At 47.3% G+C, this 12,850-nt stretch overlaps 1 protein-coding gene across 8 annotated transcripts in view; it reads right to left on the bottom strand.

Annotated features, from left to right (window-relative positions):
* PPP6R2 (protein phosphatase 6 regulatory subunit 2) overlaps window positions 1-12,850 on the bottom strand; it is a 2,012,581-nt gene that overhangs the window by 1,905,396 nt on the left and 94,335 nt on the right. For all 8 annotated transcript variants that reach the window (XR_011281892.1, XM_069629515.1, XM_069629514.1 and 5 more), the window contains exon 2: window positions 2,037-2,110. The gene's annotated coding sequence lies outside the window, so the exon portion shown is untranslated. The remainder of the gene's footprint in view (window positions 1-2,036; window positions 2,111-12,850) is intronic.

Raw genomic sequence — 12,850 nt, forward strand, 5'->3', positions numbered from 1 at the left:
CTCAGGAGTCCACATTTGCCCTTGCTAAGACTTTCCTTAGTTCTTCTTAAAAGGAACCATGGCTGAAGATACGCGAATACTGCTGCTGTTGCTAAAGACTTTGCTCCAAATCATACAAAATAGCTGACCTATACACTAAGCTGCTGGGCTGCATGGTCCCATTTTGACATGCAGCAACCTCCCTGCCAGCATAAGAGACTTACTCACTGGACATAAGTAGATTTCTATTGAATAGTGAGTGGAGTATATTATTTTCAAAGCTTCAATCTGGGATTCAAGAAGTTAATTCTCTATACTTAACTGTTCCTGGTGTCTAACATATGCTCCACCTTTCCTTCAATTTTGCAACTCATCTGCATCAAAGCCATCCTTCAACGCGCACTGGGGTGAATGACTTGCAACAACTGCTTCATGTGATCTTTCATAGTTCGAATTATCCCCCAGCTGGTGTCGTAGACTTCCCTTCCTAACGTTCATCAATACCAATCCATTAGGGTCTTGTAATACGTGATTCGGCTTGTTTACCAATCATACAAGCATTCAGAACAGAGTTTCCTTTTCACTCTTATGCAGACTGTCAACCAATGCATCCATTCCCTTTTCAGTTTGGTCATGAATGTAATGACCGGTTGAACCTCAGCGTACGTGGTCTAGAACGCAAGTCCTTCTGTCAGTCAACAATAGATCTGTATCCACTGTAGATACAGATTATGGATCTGTATCTTTTCCAGAAAGAAAGTAAAGACATGGTTCTAGTTTGTCTTAGTACTTCAGTTTTCCAGCACTTTAACATTTGGGACTGTAGTGCCAATCCATCCAATTAAACATAAATGTGTCCAATGATTTAGCCCCTCTTTTAGTCAGTCTTCTCCCTAGATCTGGAATCATTGCTTCACTTCCAGTCAGAGTAGGCATTGGACATTAGCCATTCAATGATTAGGCTTCTTTTCCCAGTCTGCTCTTTCAATTATTTAAATGTTAACTGCTTCTCCCAGATTGCATCATATTTCGTTCTCTCAATGCTCATTAGACCTACACTAGTGACTTGCAATGGTTGTTAGACTTTGTTCAAAATGCTGGACTTTATGTCTCACCATACATAAAACTTTGCACTTTCAATGATTCTTAGACTGTTGTGCTGGGTATTGAACCACAAGCAATCTAACACAATGCTGATCAGACTTGGCTTACCTAAACTAGACTTGAAATGCATGCTGGGAAAACCATTTTCTCTGCATTATGTACAATGTGGTCCATCATGCATCAGTTTCCTTGGCATCTCCCTCTTTTACAACCTTCAATTTGTGACTGTGCTACTGGACTTGGTTCCTCTGATAGCCTGAATCCTTTGCAGCTCTGCGCAGGGATTCAATCAGTGCCTTAAGGTTATCATGTTTCCCCCCACTTTCCTTCAGCTCTTCAACCTGCTCTTCATTATTCTTCGTTGCTGTTGCATTCTTGCCATGTTCACCACTCCAGTACATGTTTCTTTACTTTGTATAGGACGGACTGTCCTCTCTTGGCCCAATGCCCTGGACTGGCAGCTCTATTGCCATCACTCTTTGTTGACTCGCTCTGGTGTTCGTCACCTCACCTCACCCCACCCAATCCGTGTATACTTCTCTCATCATTAATATCTTTCTCACCAATCTGCTCTTTCAGCCTGTGAGCAGTGTCTCCTAGTTCGTTGGCTGATGCAGCAGACTAGCAGCCCCTCTCTTGCTCTGGGCTAACATGCATTTGCCTTCAGACTCTTGGACCTTTATCTTTTGTTGCTTTTTAAAAGGTCTGTGGCTCAATGAAGTTGGTTCTGTGTGACCTCCACAGATAGATCACAACAAAAGGAGGGAGACTTGGTTTAAAGACAAGAAGGTAGCCAGGGTAAACCATTTGTACAGAAGAAAAACTATCAAAAAAAAACAAGACTCCAGTAAACATACTCTAGTAATTGCTAGGTGAAAGTCTGGAATGCCCATGCCACTTCCATTGATCTCTTAATTTTCCCTACGTCCTAGGGTATCAACTGTCCCACTCACCTAGTATGCGTGTCGAGATGGATCGTTTCTTGTAGATTGTAGAAGTGAAAGCCTCTCCAAGTTTCAAGGAGCATCTAGGAAAGGAAGAAAAGTGGGTAGTTGGTTTATTAAAATCACTAAGAACGTACATGTATCGGTCATAATACTCATAAGGGTTGCATGGTGGTTAACTCTTCACCATTCATTACAACCCAAGGAGACCAAATCACCAGCAAAAGGCCTAAATTAGAATCATGGATTCCTCCTTCACCAGTTTAAAGGGAAACAGGATATATCTTCAGACACAAACTGTTTTATTGGAATTAAAAGTAATTTCAAAACAATGTCTCATGCAATCTCCAAAAACCAACACAGACCTCATTCATCACAGCAATCCGCCAGGACTTCAAAAACTGCATTGTGGTCACGAAAGTGTAGTCAAGAATAAGCACCTTGTAACACACTTCAAGTGAGCTTCAAATTAAGATCAAGAAGCTGGTCTCTAGTCATGTCTCTATTTCTGTTTTGTAAGGCGGTTGTCATTGTTGCAATCTTAGTATATTCGTCTCCCTGAGAAAGTGGAACTAAAAGGATTATTCCTGTGGCCTTCAAGGATCAGCTACTAAAGATATTAACTATCAAGTTTATAACATCCTTTGAAATGGATCAAGCCGACCGAACCCAATCTTTTCCCCAGAGAAATCCCAAATGTCCTAGAGCTTTAATCTTCAACTGACTAAGATTTCAGCACACAAACAAAATCCTCATAGCTGCAAAGTAAAAATCAAATATCGCTGCTAACGCTACAAGATACCATCGCAGAAGACTCCTACACAAGCAGTCCAAACAGGAACGCCTTTCAGTCCTATAGGCAGAGTTTGAGACCTAAACTATTAAATCGAGCTTAAATTAGTAACAAAATAACAAACAAAAATGTCATATACCTTTTGCAAGCCAATTGATCTGGACAAGATTTTTCCAGCTTTTCAAATGGAAGACATGGTCACTCAAAGTTCAGGGAGTAGTTGTCATAGCATTCGGTTTGCTACTAGCCCTTACTGGTCTTACTTAACCTACAGTTTTCACAGAACAAATACTTAGATAATGGGTAACATTTTCAAGTTGCAAGGTACTAGCAAAGCACAAGTAACTCACCAACTCACTTCTCATGTACACAGCACACCATTTCTTACTCACAAAGAATCAATTATACTCGCCAATGTCCAGCAGTGAGTACAAATTGTTAAGCCTCCATACAATAACATGGTTTTCTGCTTGAGGAGGACCAGAGTCAAGTATACTTACATGCGCCTTCAACTCAATAATTCCTTCCCACACAGCAGCTCCTACGCTCCCTTCTATTGCACACTATTATCAATACATCATATTTCAATGCATTCCCCACTATAGACAGGTAAAACTGGTTGCAGAGTGAAAGCAGTCGCTGAAGCCGACAGGGTCTATTGTGTCTATCCTTTTGGAAGGCAGAGCACTCTCATAACCACCTGCAATCTCGCGGAGTGAGTTGCAGAGTGACAGCAGTCACTGCAGTCTGTTCAGGCTGGGCAGCGGGAGCGGCCGAAGGAAACATCTGCATCCGTGGTGGAGAAGACTCCTCACAGAGTAACGCAACCCAATTGCCAAAAGTGCTGACGGCGAGAAATCTGCCCGTCGATTGACTGAGGTGCGTTGAGAGGTTGTGCTAAGACTCCCGGTTATCAGGTCACCCAATACAGCAGTACTGGCCAAAAGGAAATTGCCATTTGATTAAACCGCAAGTCTTGGTCCATTTAATAATGGTTTTACCAAGACCCTGCACAAGAAGTGCAAGAGGAAATGGCTTCAAGGGTGGGGGGCCAAGATCTCCTGTTCATGTGGCCCTGCCCTGAAACACAAAGAGTGGGCACGGAACAGAGCATTTTTTGGACCTCTAGTGGGACCGTGTAGGGGGAACTGAACATGGGCAAGAGGAAAGGGAACGAGGACCAGAAAAACAACTATTCCATATGGCACCTCCTACAGACGCTCCCCTGTTGAAGCATTCTCAATCTTTACTCACCCAAGTTCTCCGTCGTCCTGTATCGTCGACGCCAGCGCCAGCGGACGCCGTCAGCCCACTAATGCTAAGGAAGACAGGGGCCACTAGTATAAAGATCTCCAAGGAGAATAATATGGACATGGCTGCTTCACCGGAAGAAACAACGATGGACCTGGCCTCTGAGGAGGCATCAGTACTTGAGGATGATTATTCTTATCTCGAAGCAGTCTCACCAGTCCAACTCGCCGGAGTATGCCGTGCTGCCACCCACCGAGACGACAAGTGACCTGGTCCCTGTGTTGCCATCCCGTTCACCTGGATCACTTTTAGAACGTCAACACGCTGCATTGGAGCATCGACTGGTCCGGGTTATAGCGACCCTAAATTCCACGCAATGTCATCAGCGTAAACTAAGTGTCTATACCAGGACTAACACCTCGACACCAGCAACTCCTGGTGTGGAGGCTGTTTTTTTCCCCGATCCTAGCAGAATCCAGTTGCCCCCATGCTTGGCAACAAGGGAAGAAACCAGGGTGGCAGTGGGTAGTTCTAGTAGCCCTGGAGCAATAGAAACACAAAAAGAACCTATGGGGACAGCTTCTAGATCCCAAGAAGTTCACAATTCCACCAATCTTACATTTCAAGATATGATGTCAATTTCATCAACCTCCACCGACACACATCTGATCCAGTCCTTGAGGGGCATAGGGGAGCCTCGGACACACCAAGCACAGATGATTGGACCACGCTCAACTACAGAACCTGATAATGGCAGCTCCTACAGTGGCAGTGAACCCATTCCTGAAGCTGTATGAAAACTTAAACGATACAACAGGTTTGTGTGGCTTAGTCCTTGATTGTATCTAATCTTTTGTTGGATCCGTACAGTCTAGGCTTGATAAAGAAGCAGAGATGACCGCGCAGTGGCAAGCCAGGCTATTTGATTTAGCGAGAGGTTAAGTAGCAGAGAAAGGGGGCACTGTTGAGCGCCGAACAAGATGGCCGCCTGAAGCTCGAGCTCCGTGGCAGGCAGATCACAAGATCCTGATCTGGCACTTCTCTGACCATAGCTTTGATCCCAGCGTTCACGATTCCTGAGCTACTGGCCCAGGGACCACCTGGTCCAAATCCTGGTGCAAAAACGTGCCGGGGACCCTGTAATCGGGCGCCGGTGTTCCCATCCCCACCCTCCCCCACCCCCATCGGCGCGCATACGCACCAAAATCCTGGGCCAGAGGAGAGGCGGACAAAACCGCACGGGACGCCCGAGACTCCTCGCCACCCTTGCGGAGGCCACCGAGGGATGACACGCCTCCGCGGCGCTGAATAGAGGCAAGAATCAGGGGCGGACTGTGTGCACACTGAGGCTGTGCACCGCGGCCGTTGGAGCTGTGCGGCCGGGACGTGCCCCAGCCATTGGTACCGCGCTCCCCCGACAACGTGCACTAGACAGCCAGATCCCTGTGGCCATAAGGTACGTGGAAGTGGAGGGCCCCCATGCGCACCCCTGTGGAGGGTCACTGCTGCACTCATACCCTATGGGGCTCCACAGACAACTTGCCAGTAGCCCCTGGCCTCGAGGTGGGACAATAACACTGGGCTGCGTTGGCTCGCACCTGAAACTATACTGTGCCCTGGACCCTGTCCTGTCTCCGCTCCTCCTTCTCCTTCTCTCAAGGCGCCCCTGCGGCGCGGCTCTGTCTGATTCCACTAGCCCCGGCGTTGCGCGGATCGGACCGCGCCAGTCTCTTGCATTGAGCCCGGAGGGGCCCTAGCCTCTGATAACATCATCGTGGCCTCCCATCTACTCGGACTGTACGCCCCACACACTGACGGGGGCCTCCCGCGGACCACATCACATATTCCAGAAGTCATGGCTTGGGACCTACTAACGATGGTATACGTACCCTAACTTTCCCTTAGCTACTACTACGGGGCGGAGGGACGTGCGTCCTCGCCCCCTCAGCAAATACAAGATACTTGCACACGAGCTCCTGATCTCCGTGGGGACAGAGTGGAGGACGCAACGTCTATCTACTCGGTGAGCTGCAGTGGGTGCCTCTGTCTGCGCACAGGTGGGTGTGGATGTGGATGTGGATATGGATTTCCGTCCCCGGCTCGCCTGCTACAGGCCAGGTTCCCATAGTCTGCGGTGGTGATCGCATCCCCCCCCCCCTATTTTTTTTGGGGCGAGAGCACGCACGCTGGACCCCCTGACCACCTAGCCGATCCTCTGGGTCCCCCACCCTGGGGAACAGGCAAATATGGTGGCCTACCGCCCCACACCACCTCAAACAACTGCACATTCTGGGGTACCTCTTTCACCTTACAGGGATGAATACAATACCCTACTGTTATCCCGAGCGACCGCCTGCAGCGGAGGTGGGTGGCTTGGACCCCCAGGGGGCTATATCCTACTGGTCCCCCTCCTGCGCTGACCGGGGGTGCCATCGGTTCTCCCTCACCCCTTCTGTCCCTCATCATCGTCACAATGACTAAAGGGGCCGGGAAAAAGCAGAGCTCCATAAACATATTTACGAAGACTCCGGTGAGGTCGCCTGAGGAGGTCCCCGAGCAGGCCCCTGCCAATTCATCCCTTGTCACCTCGGAATCCCAGAACATGATGGACTTCATCCGCGAGGGCCTTACCACACTCCACTCGAAGTTAGACGACACGAATGGCACCATATCCTCCATCAAGGCTCATATCGAGAGGACTGACAGTCGAGTGTCGGAGGTCGAGACTAGGGCGAGTTCCGCCGAGGACGGCCTGGGGCTCTACGTTCGGAAGTCACAGCTCTTTCCAACCGAGTCCTTGAGGTGGAAAAGAAAAATGAGGACCTGGAATCCCGATTGAGGCGTAACAACCTCTGCATTATCTATGTTCGAGAATGGCATCAATGAGCCGATGGAGGACTATGTCGAACATACACTGCTGTCGCTTCTTGACTCACCAAGGCTCTCTCCACAGTTTGCTATAGAGCAGGCGCACCGGGCCCTGACTGCTAAACCTAAGCCGGGCGCACCTCCACAACCCATTATAGCTCGCGTCCTGAACTTCCGAGACCGTGATGTCCTCCTCAGAGCCACAAGACTTAGGGAGAGCTTCTGCTGGGTGTAGCAAGGATACACCCATACCCTGACTTCTTGATGGCTGTCCAACGGGAGAGCAAGACTTTCCTGGCGGTGAAGAGAAGGCTTAGAGATCATGGAGTCAAATATTCTATGTTATATCCCGCCAAACTGCGCGTCGAGCTCAAAAACCAGGTGTTTTTTTTTTTTTTCACGATACCGGATGAGGCCTCCAGATTCATCGAATAACATTTCCCAGGTTGACCCTCCCCTCCAATCATGTCTTTACAACTGCTCAGCTGTCCCGGTGGGGAGTCGCCGACACCAACCCTCTCCCTATGCCAGGAATATATTAAGCTTGTACTCCTTAACAAGCTCAGCTTGGTTCACCTCTACATGTTTGAGCCACATTAATATGTGCAAAAATATTTTCCAAGTTACGTACGAAGCTTCATTGCAGGCACTATGTTTTAACCGGATCTGCCATTGGCCCGGAATGGCTCCACCAGTACAGCCCCCGCAGGCTCCCAGGCGTTGATGCCAATGGTTTGGATTTGGTTAAGGGGTTTTGGGATTGTCATTCCTCTAGTTGGGGGAGGGATTTGGGTAGGGGTGGGTTACGTTGGGTGTTATGTTATAAAAAGCTTGGCGTTGGCAGCGAAGGCGGATCACAGGGTAAGGTTGAATTACTGGGGCTACAGGGCTGCTAAACCGGTCCATTGGATATTAACACCCCGGTGATACGAACGCTGCTGCATCTTTGACTGAAAATAATCTGACTTTCATGAGCTGGAATGTGCGGGGATTGGGATATTTTAAGAAAATGAGAACTTCAGCTGCAGTCCGAACGTCATGGGACCAAGATCCTTTTTTTGCAAGAGACACATGCCTGTTCTGAAAAATGTGTGAGATTTGCCAAAACATGGGGCCCCCAGAGATACTTCACCAACTTCTCTACCCAAAGCCGTGGGGTCATGACCCTTATCCACACGAGTCTTAAATTTGCACTTATATCCTCACAGATAGATCCCTGGGACAGATATGTGCTACTCCATGCCACACTTCAGAATAGGGAGGTGATCTTACTGAACATTTATGGCCCTAACAGATGACCCAGAGTTGTTTTTTAAATTTTTTTATTTATTTATTTTTATTATTATTATTTTTTTTTAACACATCTCACATCCCTTCTCGATGGCTTCCCTCTAGTTCCTATTCTCTGGGGGGCCCACTTCAACACCATTTTTGATGTAGACCTCGACAGATCGGGGTCCAGACCTCGCCAACTCACCAAGGTAGCTTATGCTGCACTGTAGTCCCTTCCCCGCCTCGCCATGGTTGACGCATGGAAGACTCCTCTACCCCGATTCCCGAGCCTACTCCTCGGTGCATGATGCCTATTCCCGAATTGATAGATGGGTAATCTCAGGTGTATTGATTAAAAATGTGATATGGCTGATGATCCTTCCTAGAACCCCATCTGACCACTCGCCAGTGACCATTACTATGGGTTGGGGACCGGACTGCAACCGCACTAGACGCTGGAGGATGAAACCCCATTCTCTCTTTGACCCCTTGTTCAGCTCTGAGTTTGAGGTGGCCATTGAGGAGTTCTTTGAAATAAATACATACTCAGTGTCCTCGCAGGCCACTCTATGGGAATCCTTCAAGGCTTACATTAGGGGCATAGCGCTATCCAAGGAAAGTGGCATTCTCAGAACAATTCGGAGGGACATCGCTGAAAGCGAATCCAAACTATCGATCCTGGAGGCCCAATGCTCGCTACTTTCAACCCCTGGGACCCTCGCATCTATAGGAGTAGAACTAGACATTCCAGTCCCTGGCGGATCGTGAACAAAAATTCTTAGAAAGCCCCGGCCTGGCGAGGAAATACGGATAGGGCGAGCGCCCTGGCCGCTTCCTTGCTAGACTCATCCGCTGTGAGCTGGGTGCTCCACATATCCCCGGGATTGAAAGACCCGATGGCTCCTTGGCTATCACATCACAGGCCATCAACTCGGAATTCTTTACTTTTTATGAAGCCCTATACTCCAACTCGGACGAGGCCTCGGAGGTCGACTCCTATTTTGATGCCCTTCCCCTAACAGCTCTCTCTCTCCTGAGACCATTGGGTCCCTCGATTCCCCGCTCACCCCGGAGGATTTCTCAGATGCCAAAGACTCCCTCTCCTCGGGTAAGGCCCCCGGCTCTGATGGCATCCTGATCGAATTTTACAAGCGCTATAAATCTCTTCTACTCCCCAATTTAATAGCTCTCTGGGAGGAATCAGTAGAGGCGGGCATACTCCCTCCATCACTTCGTGAAGCCACAATTACTGTATTACTCAAACCTGGTAAACCTCCCACACGGATCGCCCGCTCATATATTGCGATGCCAAAATATATGCCAAATTGTTAGCGACAAGACTTGCCCCCTGTATGCCATCTATTATCCACCCGGACCAAGCGGGATTCATCCCAGGACGCTCTAACTCTTTGAACCCGAGACGGCTTTTTAATATAATTAGCAGAATAAGTCCCAATGTGCAAGCGGTAGCCGCTACTCTTGGCATGCAGAAAGCGTTCGATTCGGTTTCCTGGAGATACCTTTGGTGGGTGCTAGAACAATGTAAAATTGGGCCCACCTTTCGCTCCTGGTCAAAGTGCTCTATTCAGGCGCTGTGGCCAGTGTCCGCATGGAAGATCGATATTCCCCGCTCTTTAAGATTGCAAGGGGGACGAGACAGGGTTGCCCGTTCTCTCCCATGGTCTTCGCTATAGCAATAGAACCTTTTGCCGACATGCTACGTCAATCCCACTCAAAGAGGGCTCCGCACTGCGGGTCAGGCCGACAGTGTCCTTGTACACTGATGATTCACTACTTTTCGTGTGTTCTCCCACCACTAATCTATCCCCGATATTGAAGGATGTTGTCCACTTGGGTCGCATCTCTGGCCTCAAGGTGAACAGCTCAAAATCCACGATTTTCCCACTCACAGAGTGCACCCTCCCTCCTCCTGATACCCTGGGGTTCACGTGGGCTCAGTCAAAAATCACCTATCTAGGGATAGAAATAACAACAGTTTGAGTCGACCTTCGAGGAGAACTATCAAAACTATCTTACACATCTGGCGACCAGGACTCTAGCCTGGAGCAAGTTGACGATCTCCCTTTCAGGCATAATAGGGATATTGAAAATGATAGTGCTACCCCAATTACTCTACAGGTTCACCAACATCCCCCTATGGCCTGGCGAGAGCTTCTTCCGAGCATTGACTCACACTATCAACTCCTTCTTGTGGCACTCGGGTGCGGTCAGACTTAAGCTTGGTACCTTGACTATGAGAAGAAAAAAAAAAAAAAAAAAAGCCATACAGAAATTGGGTACTGGCTACTAGAGCTCAATGCTTTCAAGAAGATGCAGAAACCGTAATGAAGATTGTATCAAATAAAAACACGCATGCCACATTCCAGCTGCCCACAATGGTCCCCAAGGTGCCAGAAAAGGTCTGGATCAAATACTTCACCAATCTCTTTAGTGGCTCGGCTGGTGGTCTCAGAACAAACCCAGGAAATCGCTCTGCCCCCTGGTCTATAGAGTCCGATAAGGAAGACATACATATTTTGATAAAAGAGCTAAATACATCAAGAGCTGCAGGGCCTGATGGCCTGAATAAGAACACCTTAAAAGAGACTCCAGAGGGTTGGGCAGAATTTTGCTGGATCCTCTTTGATCGAATTCGAACGACCAGAACAGTTCCACCATCATGGAGGAAGGCATTGATCCTTCAGATTTATAAGAAGGGTGATAGGGACGATCCGAAGAACAATAGACCCATAGCCCTCCTTTATATTCTGGGGAAGATCTTCGCCTCAATCCTCTCAAAACATCTAAACAAATGGGTATGTGCATCGGGGCACTTTGATACAAGGCAAGCAGTCTTTGTTTCCAGGGTGGGGACAAGTCTGAATCTATTCTTATTAAACATATTAAAGATATTAAAGACGAGGGCGATTGAGACCAAGCAGAAGGTGTATTTGGCTTTTATAGATCAGGAGCAAGCCTTCAATAGTATTAGTAGAAATAAGCTCTAGCAGAAATGGTCAGATTGGTCATGTCCTCCAGATCCTCTGAAGGCAATAAGGGCTCTCTACTCTGGTACCTCAATACAGATAAGAATGTCAGCCAAGCGTTTGTTAACTAGACCAATCTACACCTTTAGATGACTAAAACAAGTTTGCCCTCTGGCGCCTGCGATTTTTGACCTGTACTTGTCAGACATGGCATCCTGCCAAGAAGGGGTAAGCTTTTCCCCCCAAAGTTGTACAACCATCCTATCCCGTGGATGATGTACGCCGATGATTTGGTGGTTATCGATCTTACCACCATCAGCCTCCAACCCAGTTAAAAAGCCATTTCCAGTCCAACGAATTTAGGATTAATGGGGGGGGGGGGGGAATTGGGTGCTCTCCAATGTCCGTGGGAAATCGAAACCTAAATTTTACTGGGTAATTGGCTCGGACAAGATGGATATTATAGACTCAATAACATACTTGGGAGTCTCAAATTGCAATGTGAATGTGAAAATGTGGATGGATTAGCTGAAATTAAAGTGTGTAAGATTGGTGGCACAGACCAAGGCTTTGCAGAGTAGATTTGGCAAATTTACACTGGTCCCAGCAATTACCTTTTATAAGCAAAAGGTTAACCCAATTATTTTATACGTTGCTGAAACGGCCCTGAATATGTCGCCTGAGTTCTGGGAGTTATTGGATGGTCTCTTTTCTGGAAGCAGGTCCTGTGCCTTCCAAAATCCCTACCAATTCCTTTGGTGAGGTTTAAAATGGGCCTACAGTGCCTAAGCTCAATTGAGTTTTTCCGGAAACGTATAGAAGATTGCAATCCCAAACCATTTGACATACTCAATAGAAAGAAGAGAAGTAATGAAGGAAGCAAGGATGGAATCGCGGATGCCTGTAAATTGAGGTGTGGTGAATGGCTGGTATATCTTGATCCAACTGAAAAAGGGCTTTTAGCCAATCCCGTTAAGGTTAAAATCCAGATACAGCGTTCCTATTTGATCAACACTATTGTAAAAAGAAGCATGTATAAACTAACACTTGCCCCAGCCCTGGAAAGAAGGTCGATAAATCGGGTCCCCAGTTATTTTGTGAAATTCCCAAGCTACAAATAGAGAAACATCTTTATAAGGACGAGACTGAATATACTCCCACAGAGAGGCCCTTGGTGCGAGGAAACAGCTTGAGGGCGCCAATTCCAGTAGATTCTGTGGGAGACATGACAGGATGGCGACGACAAAGCATCACCTAACAGAGTGTGAGGAATTGATTGGAATGAGAACAAAATATATGATGGAAGCGGTCTCACGATATAAGACACTAACGATCGATGAGTGGTGGGAAATGTTCAATATTGGGGAAAACAATGCAATGACTTTAGCAGCAATTAAATTCTTGGAGGAAATATTAGATTTGCAATGTAATGGATGACATGTGGATCTAGATTTAAGGGAATTGGAGAGGGAAACAAGAAGATGTGATTATTTTAACATCTCCTTGTGGAGGATGGGGTTTTGTTAAATGTAATTGTGAAAGATTTGTAATAAATCAAACATTTGAAAAAGAAAGTTTTTTTTAAAAAACTGGAACGATTATCACTTCAGTGACAAACACATTTCACAAACATGCGTACTCATATACGTGAC

This window comes from Ambystoma mexicanum, chromosome 12, assembly GCF_040938575.1.
Source record: "Ambystoma mexicanum isolate Mex_15411 chromosome 12, UKY_AmexF1_1, whole genome shotgun sequence".
Taxonomy (NCBI): Eukaryota; Metazoa; Chordata; class Amphibia; order Caudata; family Ambystomatidae; genus Ambystoma; species Ambystoma mexicanum.